This window comes from Oenanthe melanoleuca, chromosome 3 (genome assembly GCF_029582105.1).
Source record: "Oenanthe melanoleuca isolate GR-GAL-2019-014 chromosome 3, OMel1.0, whole genome shotgun sequence".
In the NCBI taxonomy this organism is placed as follows: Eukaryota; Metazoa; Chordata; class Aves; order Passeriformes; family Muscicapidae; genus Oenanthe; species Oenanthe melanoleuca.
In genome coordinates, this window is record NC_079336.1 from 55,233,292 (window position 1) to 55,247,741 (window position 14,450).

At 39.5% G+C, this 14,450-nt stretch overlaps 1 protein-coding gene across 1 annotated transcript in view; it reads left to right on the forward strand.

Annotated features, from left to right (window-relative positions):
- MTHFD1L (methylenetetrahydrofolate dehydrogenase (NADP+ dependent) 1 like) overlaps nucleotides 1-14,450 on the forward strand; it is a 141,165-nt gene that overhangs the window by 63,315 nt on the left and 63,400 nt on the right. The gene's annotated exons all lie outside the window — the stretch shown is intronic.

Below are 14,450 nucleotides of genomic sequence, written 5' to 3' on the forward strand. Positions count from 1 at the left end.
ATAGCAAGGCTAAGGTTTCACGGTTGAGAGCATTATCGGTGTAGGTGTACTTGCCTACCCTGATCTGTGTGTACTGCAAACTAGGAAAAGGATGTTCAGAGCTTTACAGTGTTTTCTCTGACCCCACTGACAGTGCAGCTGCTCGAGCAGCTGTGCTGGGCACAACTGTGACAGTGGGGCAGGGGAGGGAAGGTGATACTGTGTTAGTGGGTATTGCTGTGAGGCTCTAAAGTCATGGTCTAATAATACAAGTCTCTGTGGTACCACAAAGTGCACAACAAGGTACCATTTTTTAAAATCTTAGCAAATTTTCTTACCATAAAGCAGGAAAGTTGTCACAGAGGAGGTGTAGTACAATGTATTTTTCTTCACTGGCATGAAATCAGAGTTCCTGATAGCTGAGTTTACTTACTGCCTTGTCAAAAACAATCTGGGTGCAAATCATGCTTGCTTATAGCTTGCTGCAACTGGAAGTCAGGTGACAATGATTTAAATTACTGTCTATTTCTATTGCAGAAAGTGCTTAAAACAGTCTTGAAATAATTTATGAATTTTATGTGAAATGAGAATCGACTCTTTTCTTACATTTTTGTGTTCAGAGTCCTTGAGAAGGTTCTGACTCCACCTTGTTACTGCAGATTTCTATAAATTTTTTCTTCTGCTCTTTAGTATATATTGCAATAGAAGGCTTTTCAGAAGAAAGATTGAGTAGATGAGACCTGTCTCAAATGTTTTTGTGTGTGAGGAAGCATTCTAGCATTGACTTCAGTATCATATCTAAATCAGAGCTGAATTAATTTGAAATCATATCAATTATGCAAAGCTGAACTCAAAACTGAAAGTTGACATTGATCATGAACTACTGAATTACATCTAACCAGTATTACACTTGGCACTGGGTTTTGCCCAGTCAGGAGAGGTAGTGCTATTTTGAAGACAAAAAATCCTAAATTATGGACTGTCTTGTAGTGAGAGTTTACCTTCTTCCTTTTAAAAAATAATACATCTAAAAAAACATGTTGGAAATTCACTTAGTCTTTCCTTGCTACAAAGCATATTTGTAAATATTTGTTCCCAAATCTGTTTATATCCAGAATTGTGAGGGGCAATTTACAGGAATAAAATAACGTGATTATAAATCATCAACCATTTAGCTGAGTTCTCTGCTTTATCTGACAAGCATATCAAGTGATCTGCTTCATAAACTGACTTAGCTCCAGTTTGAAACCAGCTAGGATTTTTAACTCTTGCCATGGCCAGTTTGGACTCATTTGTTCTTTTTTTTTTTTTTTTTTTTTTTAAGTATTGTATTGCAGCTGAATCTTCTCTTTCTCAAGTGATAATTTTTAATAACAGTGTCTCTAACCTTTCAAGCACACATTTTCCATACACTACTGTGATTGGCTTAACACTGCTAGGCTCCCAAACTCCTCCCTGATATTTTCAAGTTCCCAAATCATTGGTCAGATTTTTGTCACTTTTCTCCAATGGCAGTAACTCATTAGTAATAGCTTTTATTCTGTTTCTCTTCTTCATAAATCCACAGAAACTTTTCCCGGTGTGATAAGTTTTCAAGCTTTGCTATTGCCAGTAAACTCCATCAGTGTTCCTCAGTCTTTCTGCTGACATGGTTTAACAGATAGTAAATGGGAGCCTGGTTAACAGACTCCTATTACTGTAGCAGGTTCTTTTGTTCCTCATCGTTGAGGAGATGTCCTATTTTCATCATTGGAGAAAACTTTTAATCTGGCATAGCCTCTCTTTGGTAGAAAAAGGTTATATTTCTTATTTCAATTTTTTTAAAGTTATTCTCTTTAAAATCTATTAGAAAACCATCAAGACTTCCCCCATTACTTGAAGAGAGGTTTTGATACTTTTCAGGCATAAGACACCAAAAGAAAAGGAACTTACTTATGATGTTGGTAGAAGCATTGTGGTTTGTATTTTTCTTCTTACTCCAGAATTTTGAAAACTCTGATTCACACTTTATTAAGAGCAGTGCATTCTTGTGTATTTTGGGTTTTTAATTCTATTTTTAATATATTACAGTAACGTCACATCACTGACTTCTGTGTTTTAATTTGTGGGGCTGAAGATCCTTGTAATTTGTTTGCATTTCCTTTGCAGCTTCTGACATTTGCTCCCTAGAGTAGCAGCTTGTTCTGTCTTTTCCTCTCTTTTATAGTGACATTATCTTCTACTAAAGAAGTTAACCCTGCAGGATAGCAAAGCTGTTTATTTGACTGACTTTCCTCCTAGTGACCAGAAGTTACCAGTCTTCTCAGATCAAATGTCATATGAGAGACCAGGCATTTTAATTTGTACATTCAGAGAATTTTGAATTAATGGATTATTTCAGTATGAAGAAAGCAATTTTAATGGTTACATGATAGAAAATAATTAAGATAGTGTGGCCTTGTCACAGTTATTTTCAGTGGGGTTTTTACTGTTTATCATTGGTGGATGGATGCTGCTTTGTGCCTCACTGGAAAAGGAATTAAATGGTTTTCTCACAGACTAGGAGGAGTGAGGGAGCACGTGTGTGTTGGTTGTGTGCTGAATGAAGTGTCACTGAGCTGGCTGGGTCACAAACAAGGGGAGAACTGGACACATGTAGCTTATTTGAGAAATCCATGTTTTCTTCCCTTCAGATGGGTTTTCAGAGTAGAAGGGAGATGGAGTGAGACAGTGTTTGAGATGGGACTGTGTGCCTGAGGAATGTGCTGCGATGATGATGGGGAGGGAGGAAGGGCAGTGTGGGTGTTCCTTCTGGCTGGCTGGTAGCTAGAGCTGGCTGGCTCCTGAGGAGCTGGTGCTGTGAGGAAACCTGTCCTGTGTGCTCTTTCTGGCCCAGGGTAAGACAAAGCTGAGTCCATCACTTGCCAGCAGCAGCACAGGGTATCCCATGGAGGTCTCCCGGTCTGTCCTGGGGCTGTGGCTCTGCAGCGCCTGACAGCAGCCATACATCTTATTCCCACCCCCATCCTTGACTGCCTTTCTGGCCTTAAGCAAGTAATTTCAGCCTCTGTGCCTGCACATATAATCCCATTCTTCCCAATGTGTTCTTTCACTTTATGAACTTTCTTGGGGGCAAAAACTGTCTCGCCATAGCAAACGGGGTGATGACAAGCACTGCACTGGCAGGAACTTTAAGGTAACAGGGCTTTTGTAGAGCCATGGCAGCTGCCAGTACTTAAACATGCATCAGGAATTTACTTAGAGGCTGACATGGTATTTTAATGTCCTGTATGCTGACCTCTTCTGCAACATGTTAGAGATTAACACAACTCCTTCCTCTGGCAGTGATATTCATAAACTAAATGGAATGTACAACTGTTAAGGGCTATCCATTATTCTCAGTCTCAGGATACTTACCCAGAGGTAAAAATAGATAGGAAAGATCTGTCATTCATTCATTCAGAAAGCAGAGGCACTGCCCAGTTCCTGATAAATAAAATGCCATTCTACTGAGTAGAAACTGATGACATTACAACTTCTGTTTATTTTCCCTTCCCTCCCCAAGTAAGCAATCTTACCTAGTTTTAAAACTCCCACCACATAAGAAGCAGTTCCCTTTGTTCTCTTGTTGCCTACTGGTTGTATTGTTTTTATTTATAAGAAGAAAAGAACCGAGGGTTAAAAAAATTGCAAACAGTAAAGCATCATGTATGCTAGGACGTTCTCTTAATTCATCACTTGGCAAAGGAAATAAAAGCAGTCTTCTCAGCTAACAGCATTACTTTTGCTTAGGGTTATTTGGCAGATAATCCATCATCCTCTCTCCATTTGTGAGTATTTCATATTGACTTACACCCTTTAGCAAGGGTCAGCAGGGCAGAGTATGCATAAAGAGTTCAAGTCCCATTTAAAAGGCTAAATTTTAATTTTAGTGGATGGTTTATTTTTAATATCAGTTGAAAATGTTAGCTCTTTATTAGATTTTTGTTTGCTTGGTTTACTGACCTTTTGATCCTGAAACCTAGTGTTTTTTTATGGACAACTTGTATAAGAATTAGGTTTCTTCAGATATTTGCATCATATTGGAGAAACCAGTGCTTGCTTTTATTTTCTAATTCATTCTGAATCTGCAGGCAAAAGTGTTTTATTTTCTGAAAGCTTTTATAATTAAAATTGTTAATAATGTACACATACCAAGAGAGGGTAATGTTTGTTTGTTTACTTTATTATATTTACTTTTGAAATGGCTGACTTAATTCATCAAGGCTCCAGAGAAGTCAGTACAAACATGGAATATGAAAAGGACATAAATACATGTATTTCCATTTTTGATTACAGTAATTATGGTAGGCAATGTTTTAATATCATCTAGTACAAATTTACATTTTGCAGAGTTGATTTTCTGTTTTCTGCTAGTATTCCATAAGCTCAGGCACACTGAGAGCTATGTTAACAAGTGCTTCAAAAACTATTGTTTAAAGCTACATTTTTTTATTGGGGATCAGAACTCTGATATGTTCTCTTCTCATCCTGTGCTGCCCTCTCTATAAGCCCAATTAAAATAATGTGGTTTCAGGAAAAGGTTAAGATTATGTCTTTAGATGTTCCCGGAAGAAAAGTGCAGATGCTAAGGGTATATTATCCAAATATTTTTATTTACAGATGTTTTGTTTTACCTCAGAAATGAAGTACTCTATGGTAATGCAATATAAAAGTAGTGTGATTTCTCTAAAGATATAGTAACTTTAAATTGCTGTTTTGTTGGGGTTTTTTAGTTTTTAGGCAACAAACTAACTATATGTATTATGCTGGGTATTTTATTACTGAAAAATAATTATTTCTCTTTGAAAACAGAAAGTAGTTTTGTTCACATATCTGATCTTATCACCTAATCAGATTAGCTTTAAAGAAAAGTTCAAGAATTCATGTCTAGGGATGTAAATTTGTTTCTAAACCATTTTTAAACATGTTAATGAGATTGCAAATATTGCTAGGCTATGTATGGCCAGTATGATTTGTTAATGGGAAGAGTGGTGTTCTGGCAAATAGCCAAAGTGCTTTTGAAGGTCAGATGTTGACAATATTTGAAAGTGTTCAAAGGCTGCTCTCTGATTCTGTAAAATAATACATTAAAAGAAAAGATTAATATCCTAAATGGTATCTCAGGGTCAGTTTAATGCTCTGATCTTGTAATTTAATTTTTCTGGTTTTATAAAACTGCTGTTTAATTAATTTTATTTGATTTAGAAAGCAGACTAAATTCTACTACAATAAGATAAAACGTAGGTTACACCATTTTTTAATTTTGGGTGGCCTACCTGTCTTTTATAGGATGGGCCTATTTTTTGGTCTCTTTATTGTTGGCTTTCTATGCTGACAGCTTTATTGGAGCTGACAATCTCAAACTCTTCAGCTTTGCTACCTGCAGGAATAAGGCACATGCTGCTAATGTATTTTCACCTTGGCACTGGCTGCAAGCCCTGAGTGGGAATGAAGCTTCAGGGACAAGCAGATGCTTTACATGCATGAGGACACAGTATCTTTGTGCTGCCTCCATCTATGGCATCTCAAACAGAGCTCCCAAGAGACTGAGAAACAGCTTCATAAATCAAGGGCTGCAGCTTCAGCCTTTCCAGAAGCCAATTAGGAATTCAGCGTACGCTTTGGGGTTCTTTACTGCACAAGGAGCAAGAAAGCACAAAAATGTGGGGGAGGGCTAAAGGATGATAGAGTAGCTAAGATGACAAGATGATGGGCAATTATGAAGAGGAATTGAAAAAAAAAATTAATAATTTATAAGCTGTAGTAAGGAGGGACAACTAATAACGTAGAAATATTTCAGAAATGGTTATGGGTAATTTGCAATGGCAGTTCTGTTGCCCTGATTACATGCATTGTGGTTAAGTGGATAAATTTACAATGGGCATTAAAGAATTGGTTTAGCCATGAGCAGTTGCAAGGATTTGTCATGTAAACCAGCAGAATTGCAGTTTGGTTTGGTTTTTGTTTTGACTCATTTTTACTTGGGAATTCCATGTAGGAAGATGGGATTCGTTGATGTGTGACCTTAGTACCTTCTCTCTCTTCAGTCTGTAATTCTTTCTGTAAGATAAATTACACATGACATCATATCATTTAACAGACACAATTATTTTCCAGAGCAATTTTAATCAGTTGAGTTCTTTTTCCTTATCCAAAAATTATAGGAAAAACAACAAATACATATTAATAAGTTTGTTACAGATCATCAATCTTACTCTTTGAGTAGAGGTTCAAATACCAGCTTTGTAGATGTTATTTTAAAAATACGGGTGATTACAACCAAACTAACACCTACCTGCAAAAAGTATTGGAGAGCTTCCATGAAAAACTTCCATGATTCCTGACGTTGCTTCTGCAGCATTTCTCCATGTATGTGGCTATTGCTTGAAGTCTGTGCAGCACAGTGGGCTTTACTTACCTGCTTCTTTTACCCTGCTCTGCTCTTCTGTGGCTTATGCTGCACGTTCTCACCACTAGGCATTATTTCCTGTCTCCTAAAATACTGTGAACAGTGCCTGGTGTTCTCTGTCTCTGTGGAACATCTTTCTGTTTATCGATACCTTAAATATTGTATGTGTTTAATACACGTATGGCACTCTATGTAGAATAATTTCCACTCACAGAGCTCTCCAAAGTTCTTGGGTGGTCTTGTAATTTACAGCCTTTGCATCAGACATTTCACTAAGACAAAGTGCTAGTGCAGAGGAATAATACTCTTCTTCCTGGGGTTACATAACAGGAGATGCTCTTTTCCACTAATTTCTATAAGATGTAGTTGTGCTGTTCAGAATAGTGTTGTTGGTGTCCTCTTCCAGGCCAATCATGAAAGGCAGGCATTCTGTCTCCTAGCAGAGACTTAAGAGGATTGAAATAAAGCCAGAACCTGTTTGTCCTTCTAGGAAAGGGATGCACTACATGGGTGCACAGTGCCTAAGTCCTGGGCAAAATCATTACCGTAATAAGCGAGTGCTCCCCGTATTTTAGAAGGGCAGGATGGAATTGCCTCTCCGAGTGTGTGCAGGGTCAGGGGAGCTGTGCCCTGGTGCTGCCTGGGGCGCAGAGGTGCAGTGTGAGCAGTGGCTGGTGGGGCTCTGATGGATGGCTCCACGCCTGGCGTGCCGCGGGCGGCCGCGCCGGTGACAGAGCATTGATCATCGTCACTCCGCCGCTCTGCTGCCTCGGCTGCTGCTCTGTCTGCTTTTGTTCTGTGCTGAGAGCTTGGACACGCGCTTGCAGAGGGATTTCCTGGGCTCCCCTCTCTCCCAGCCGTGCCCCCTGAACCCCTCTGCATTCGAGGGCACCCTCAGCCCTGCAGGTGGTGGGAGGTGCTGCTCCACTGGATCACTCTGACCTGTGATAGATAGGCTCTGATGGCAGCTTGTCTGGCTGCAAAAAATCTGTGTTCCTCACTCACTACCTGGATCGTCACTCATTGCCTGATTGCACTTCTGCTGCCCTTCAGAAAGCATGTCTTCTTCCAGGCATACGCTGAAATGGTGGTTTGTCTCAATGAATAGGGTTCTTTGCATCCCTAATTTCCTTTTTTCACTAAACAGTACAATATTGGTGCTAAAGCACGTGTTGCTTCATGGCTATTTGATGAAATTCTTAGAACTTTTCCAGGGAAGAAATTTTCAGGCTGTCTGCCTGCCCCTTGAAGTTAGTGTTTTCCAGATGCTTGTAACATGAATTCTCAAAGCGTGTTCAAAGTCCATTTTCAGTTGCTTTTTTAAGGGAAGTGTAGAAGGACCCAAAACCTGAGAGCTCAAGAGAAAGCAGTTTCACTCTGATGAAAGGTGTATTGGTGGCAGGAGCTTCAGCCAACTGGATCTTTTAAAAGTGGAAGTAAATGAAAGTCTGGTAGTGAGACATGCATTAAGTGTGTTGAAGTTTATTTTAAGCCCTTAGAGAAATACTGTGGGTACCATAAGTTATACTTACACATACTCCTTGCAGAATTGTAGAAGAATGGCCTTAAATGAAGAGCCATCAGTGCTGCTGTTAATTATTCCTTGCACGCAACTCCAAATAAAGAAGTGGTGAGGTTTGAATTCTGTAATTACCAGAAGACTAATAATTCTTTTGCCAAAGGCCATGGTGATCTTTAAAGTATGTAATGTAATTGCCTTATTCCTGTGCCATTAATTGTGCTCCAAACGTGGTCATCTGTCTTATGAGCAAATGTTACTCTGTTACCTCAAAGAAAACGTGCTATGAATGGTGAAAGGACACAACCTAAAATTCACAGTTCTTTTGTTTGAATTTTTCTGGTTGTAACAGAAGAAGGTTACGAAAGGGGGGACTGTGTATATTTGGTTGGTGTATTCAGCTATGCATTGCAATTCATGTCAGGGCCCAACACTTAGCCTAAGAGTTACAGATCTTTGCATGAGTATAGGACACGGAAATTAAAAGTGACTGTAAAACCCAGCAGACTTAGCAGAGGGATTCAAAGAAACATGTAGCCCATGAAGCCACATTCAGTTTACTTAATTTCTATTAGAATGAGTCTGTTTGTGACTTGTAAGACACCTTCTGTTTCTAATCTCTAGTAATAAATCTAAATAATGAGCTCATTACTGTAGAAAGCTGTGAGTAAATGTCAAATTTTACATTCAAAGTATCAGAATATGGTTTGACAAGGTGGCAAGGGAAGAATTAAGTTTTCCACTGCTGAAGTGTATCTTGCTTCCTTCCTTTGCTTCTGCTGCTTGTTTGAAAACATTCAAATTCTTGTCTGCTATTACTTCAACTAATTCAAATATAGCCCAGTGGAAAAACTGACAAATTTTTTGAACTATGTTTTTGTATATTTTGCTGTCTATTTAGCAAATTGCAACAGTTTACCTTCCAGTTAAATAAATGCCAAAAAAGTCTGGGCAGCAGGGACAGAGCAGGAGAGAAAGGTAGAAGACTTGAGAATGAACAAGAATTACTCTTTTAGCAAGGCAGGGTGTTCATTTGGTTCAGCCACGGTGTAAAACCATGCCCTAAATTGGTGGTTTGGAGGCAGGAATCACTGCAGTTGCACTTCTGTATATTTTCAAGACGGGGAGGCAAGCAGAGCTGTGGAGATGTGCAGAGCATGTTTTCTGTCACACACTGCTGCTCCTGCCAGCTTCTGGAGTTTTCAGTTTGATTCCCACCCTGATTTTAAAATCCAACATCTGCAGCACACATACATAAACAGGCCTTTAACACCCACAGAAAGGAATTGTGGCCTTAATTGTCAAAGGATTGAGATGTAAGGGTTTTCTTCACCTGTGTAGCTTGGAGTAAAGAAATTAACATTTATTCACTTTAGGAGTGAATAAATGAAAAATGTAATATTTTTTTGTCTATAGTCTAGGAATTATCTGTATGAGTCATTTTGCCTGTTCTTTTGTTTAATGTATGGGATGCTCTTGGAAAGTGAACAGCAATTGATATTAAAAGTAACTGTAAGAGGTTATGAGGTAACCTTTAGTTTCTCATTTAAAGCTGCTTTGCATTTCAATGGTAAAATTACTTTCTTATGGAAAAATAAATGTTTCTGAGGGAAAGATTGAAATAGCTTGTTATGGAGTCCCGAGGGAATCAGCACTTAATTTAAGTGTATTCCTGGGAGCCAAGTTTCCTATGCAGCCCTTGCTGCCAGCAGGCAGTGGCTGTTAGGCAGTGACTGAGTCCTGAGACTCAGCCAAAGGAGATAATGAGTGTCCTTTGAAGGAAGGCAGAATGAATTACCATATCTCCAGGTTCAGTCAAAATCATGGATTGGGTGTCAACGATCCGAAACCTCCAGTGCCCTGACCTCTGCAGGGAAAATACCACCCTGGCATCTTCCTTTAGCAAAAGATGGAGAGTACAGATCACATCCAATTAGCTTAGGGTCTGTTAAACTTAGGGGAAAATATTTTTCCTGTTACCTTCTCTTCTAGACTTCACAACAACGACATAAAATTTTGACAACCAACGAAAATACGTTCTTCATGGCATGGAAAATGTTCAGGCTTAATGCATTCATCTGTAGTTTTCTGCTGGACTTTGTGTTCAGCAGTGGTGGCAGTGAGTTCTTGTGTTCCATGACATCTGAGAATGCGTGGAAAGAAAAATGAACAGGAAAAACTCCCTCTATTGGGGGGGCGAGGAGGGGGAGAAAAAAGTATTTGTTACATTCCAAAATCAGTCATAATAATGGAAGTTCATATAAAATAGTTGCTGGAGTCAGAATGGACAAACATCTGTCTTATTCATCCCTAGCTATACTAACAAAAATATGATATCCTGCTAAAGAAATCACTGATCATCCTGGTTTATTTTGGCAATTGTGCACCTTGGTATTTTTCACTTTTCAAAGAACATTTCAGTACTTTATAGCCAGCGTATCTCTAGTTCCAGGTTCACAGTTCATGTGCTTCTGTGACTTTGAGCTCTTCCTTTCCTGAGTTTACCAGCAGACAGCTGCACCAGAAGAGATATGTTTACATGTGGGGAGTAAATGGCAACTTGCAGCTCAGAGTTTCCATTTCCTTTTACATTGTTCAGGAATCCAGGCTCAAAATTCGTCCTCAATCTTCGCCTCATGTGTGTGCATCTGACTTGGCCCTTTATAGTACAAATGCTTTATTTTGACATTGATTTGTTGATACAAAGGGCTGACTAGGGAAAAGATACTTTCACTAGAAATTACCCTCAGTACACATCAAGTTCAATTGTGGGTGAAATAGCTTTTTGAAAAATATTCCAAACATCATTTTCTGTAAGGCTTTTAAGCACTATATCAATGTAGGACTAATGTGGAACCACTTCATGCAGCTTTAGCAAGATAGATGTATTTTTAGATGGAGAAAAATTACATTTTGTATTAAGAATGATGGTGAAATCTGATTAGCTGCTTAACACACAACACTATTTAAGCTATTGTCACATCTAGGTGATTCCCAGATGTCCTTGGTAAGGCAGCAATTAAATGAAGGAGGTTTTGATAATTATAAACAAGAAACAAAACCATGAGAGTGATTTGTTAATTTGCCTGAAACCTGAAGTAGAATTAAAGACTCCAGTGAAGAGTTTGTTCTGACTTAAGCAGACTTATCTCTATTGCCTAATTCCACCCTTTGGGCTTCTCCTTCCCCTTTTTCCCCCTACCTAATTTTGATATTTTGGGTCCTTGCTCTGGAAGAAAACTGTGGTTTATTGATGATTTTCTTAGCAGGAGTGGGTGAAGTAAATGTCACATAAATGATCTCTAGAAAGGCCTGTAGCAATTGTGTGCTGTGTTTTGCCTACTGGCTTTCTGAACCAAGGTCCCACAGTTACCCCAGTGTGTTAGAATGATCTGCTTTTGGTCACACTCACGCGGATATTTTATGAGAACAAATGATTTGACATTATTTGATCATTTTGGTGCAGTTTATTTCTGATATATATGTAAATTAATTGCTAGGTTTGACCTATAGCCTACTCTGAACAGTAATGCAATGGTAGTGCACTGCTGATACGTGAAATTTAAATTTTTAATCCTCATTCCGATGTTCTTTATGATGCTTAGGCTCTAAAACTGAAGCATAAAATGAAACAACTGGTTTGCACTTTAGGTTTTGCACTTTGTATGACCACACAGTGAGATTGCAGAACGCTGCAATAACTGAAAATTTTTTAGCACTTCTCCAGCTCATCATTGAGTTTTGTCAGTGCAAGGAGGGGATCCAGAAGGCAAAACAAGGCCAGGGACTGTAATGACACTGATCTAGGTCAGTATATGTTTGCCATGGAGTTGTGTTCTCAGCCTGGAAATGCAAATACCTCTGTGTTTCCCATGAGCTTGCTGAAGGCAAATAATTTACCCCCTTACTTTCATTAAAAGTGCATTAGAGCTGTGTTTGTGGCCTGGAAATCAAAGCAAGCAGTTAACACCATGCTGGTACCTATTACAAACCCCCTGCCTGCTTTCAGGGCAGCAGCCTGGGTAGCCGTGATTCATGGAGCTGGGAAATGGTCTCTTGGCAGGGCATGGCATAAACAGGCATTGGGAGGGGGGAGCTGAAGCTGGCCAAAAATGTATAGGCAGGTAGTAGGGCCCAAAATTTACAGAGTTCACCTGTAATTCTCTTCTATTGACAAACTATGTATGAGAAATTATTGTCAGCATAAATGGACTTGAATATTATTTCAATTTTCTGTTGTTACATCTGAAGTGATTAGCTCTCCATGTACTCCTTTAATTCCTGTTGTTACATTTAAAGTGATTAGCTGGTTTATCTCATCATCATTGAATGCAGAGTAGTTTGAAACTTCCCATTCGTAGTCTGTGTTTTTCATTGACGCTTTCATTTGAAAGCAGGAAACAATCTGAAAGTAATTGCATTAAGTGTTTCAGCACAAAGATTTTAAAATATAATAGCTTGGCATGTTATTCTGTCTTCTTACTATTCCTTGGAGGAAATAAAATGGAGTTGCAACTTTCATCCAGGCAGCTTTTCTACTACATCCTGTTTCCTTCCGCGCCCTGGAGAAAGCGCTGACGTGGGTCTCCCTTTCCTCCACTTCCAGTGGAAAAACCCCGGTCTCCATGTTGTAGCGCTCACTCCGGTGAACTCTGATCCAGTATTTGGGTTGTTTAGGCAGATGGGAATTTTGCCCTCCCTATCAAAGGGAAGATTGCAGAGAACAGAGGGATGTGCACAGCCCTGCCCGAAGGGTGGCTTGCTGTGCGAGCAGCTGCTGGGGAAGCCTGACATCCCTGCTCTGCTCCCACTGAAAGGCAGACTTGCAATCCCCCCTTTCTCAGAGGGAGACTGACCCTTGAAAAGGCTTGGCATGAAATGGATTAACTCCCTGGAAACTTTGTTTGGAAATCTTAGGAGACTGCTATGTATATGTGCTGGCAATCTCTGAGAGAGACAAATTATTTTCCCACCCTCTCAAGCACTTGGTAGTTTATCTGTTGTTTATATTAAAGATTGATCGTGGCTATATATTCCTAATTCAGGGTTCCCATTAATCACCCTATGGCACATAAGAGACTGGAGAAGAAGAATGAGGGTTACTGGAAAGCAGAAATGTGATCCCTGGCTCTGCTTTTAATGTGACTTATCCTGGCATTAGCTTTGCTCCTATGAATTACTGCATTTGTGTAAACATCTTTTTTTTTTTTCCCCCCCGTGTTTGGTGTGTCTGTTTTTCTCAGGGCTATTTAGAACAAGATGATATGGTTATTACAATGATTGAGGAGGACATTAATCATGACACTTGCCATGTTGCTATTTCCAGAGGTCCCTGCTCCCCCCAGCAGGCCACCCCCTTGTTTGCTACCACTCGCTTCCTCTCCCAGCCCCAGCAGCCATTTCCTCCCAAAGAGCAGATCCAGGCAATTGTTTCAGCCTGTGCAGAACGAAGAAGAGGTGGAAAAGGACCAGTGGGGTTAGGACAGATGCACAAAGGCTGGGACTTCCTAAAGTGCATCTGCTGCCAACAGTGAGATGCTTTGTGCTGCAGCAACAGAGCAGATCTGTGTGTCCTCCTCCTTGACCCTGCTGAAGGTTGCCAGTCCTGAAATGTTCAATCAGCCGTTTGTGGTCCCTTCCCCTCCTAAGCATGAGAAACAAAATTGCTGGCAAGAGGGAAAGAGAAGGGAATTTATGAGTTTCTGCAAAGCCCCGCTTGGAGTCCGGTCCAGAAGTCCCTGTAGCAAGCTGTTTTCCCAGCCTGGCTTGTCTGCCTGAGAGTCCCTTCACATCCTTGAGAGGTGTGCACTGAGCCCAGCTCTTTAATGTGCTCTGGTGGGAAATCATTGCATCAGTACATTTTCAACCAACAGGAGATTTAATACCTTACATTTTTTATTTGCTTGTCTTTGCCTAATATAAAGAAATTACTTGGATTTTAAAAGAAGCAATGAAAATATTTTCTATTTGACAAATCAGGACAAATTCACTCTGAAGAGACTGGCATTACTTAATACAGATTATCTTCTCTTTATTTGTAGCTCTACTAAACACAGTTTGCATGTGTATCCTAATTCTGCACAGATTTTTCTCTTGAGTCATGTTACATTCGTGTCTGACCTTTTTGGTGCAAACTCCCATTATTAAATTCGTTATTTCACAGCATATTCAACACTGAGATGTGACTATAACTGCTGGTTTGTGTTTATAACTAAACATCCTCTCCACAAAGCTATAGATCACCGGAAGTTCTGCAAACCTAGGAGAATTTAGGTCCATTAATTGTGATGAAAGTGAAATCAAAGGAGGAGTAAAAATATAGAAAAGTCTTATATCTGAGAATTTGCAGTCATTTTACACATAATTGCACAGAAACAGTGATTTTAGAGGACTAGAGGTTTTTAAAATACTTTAGTTCAAACTAGTTTAGATTGCTTGGTTTCCCCCCACCCATGTAACTACCTTTGATGGTATATTGTACATATAAGAATAAGAGAATTTATTTCTGAGTTGGGAATAGGT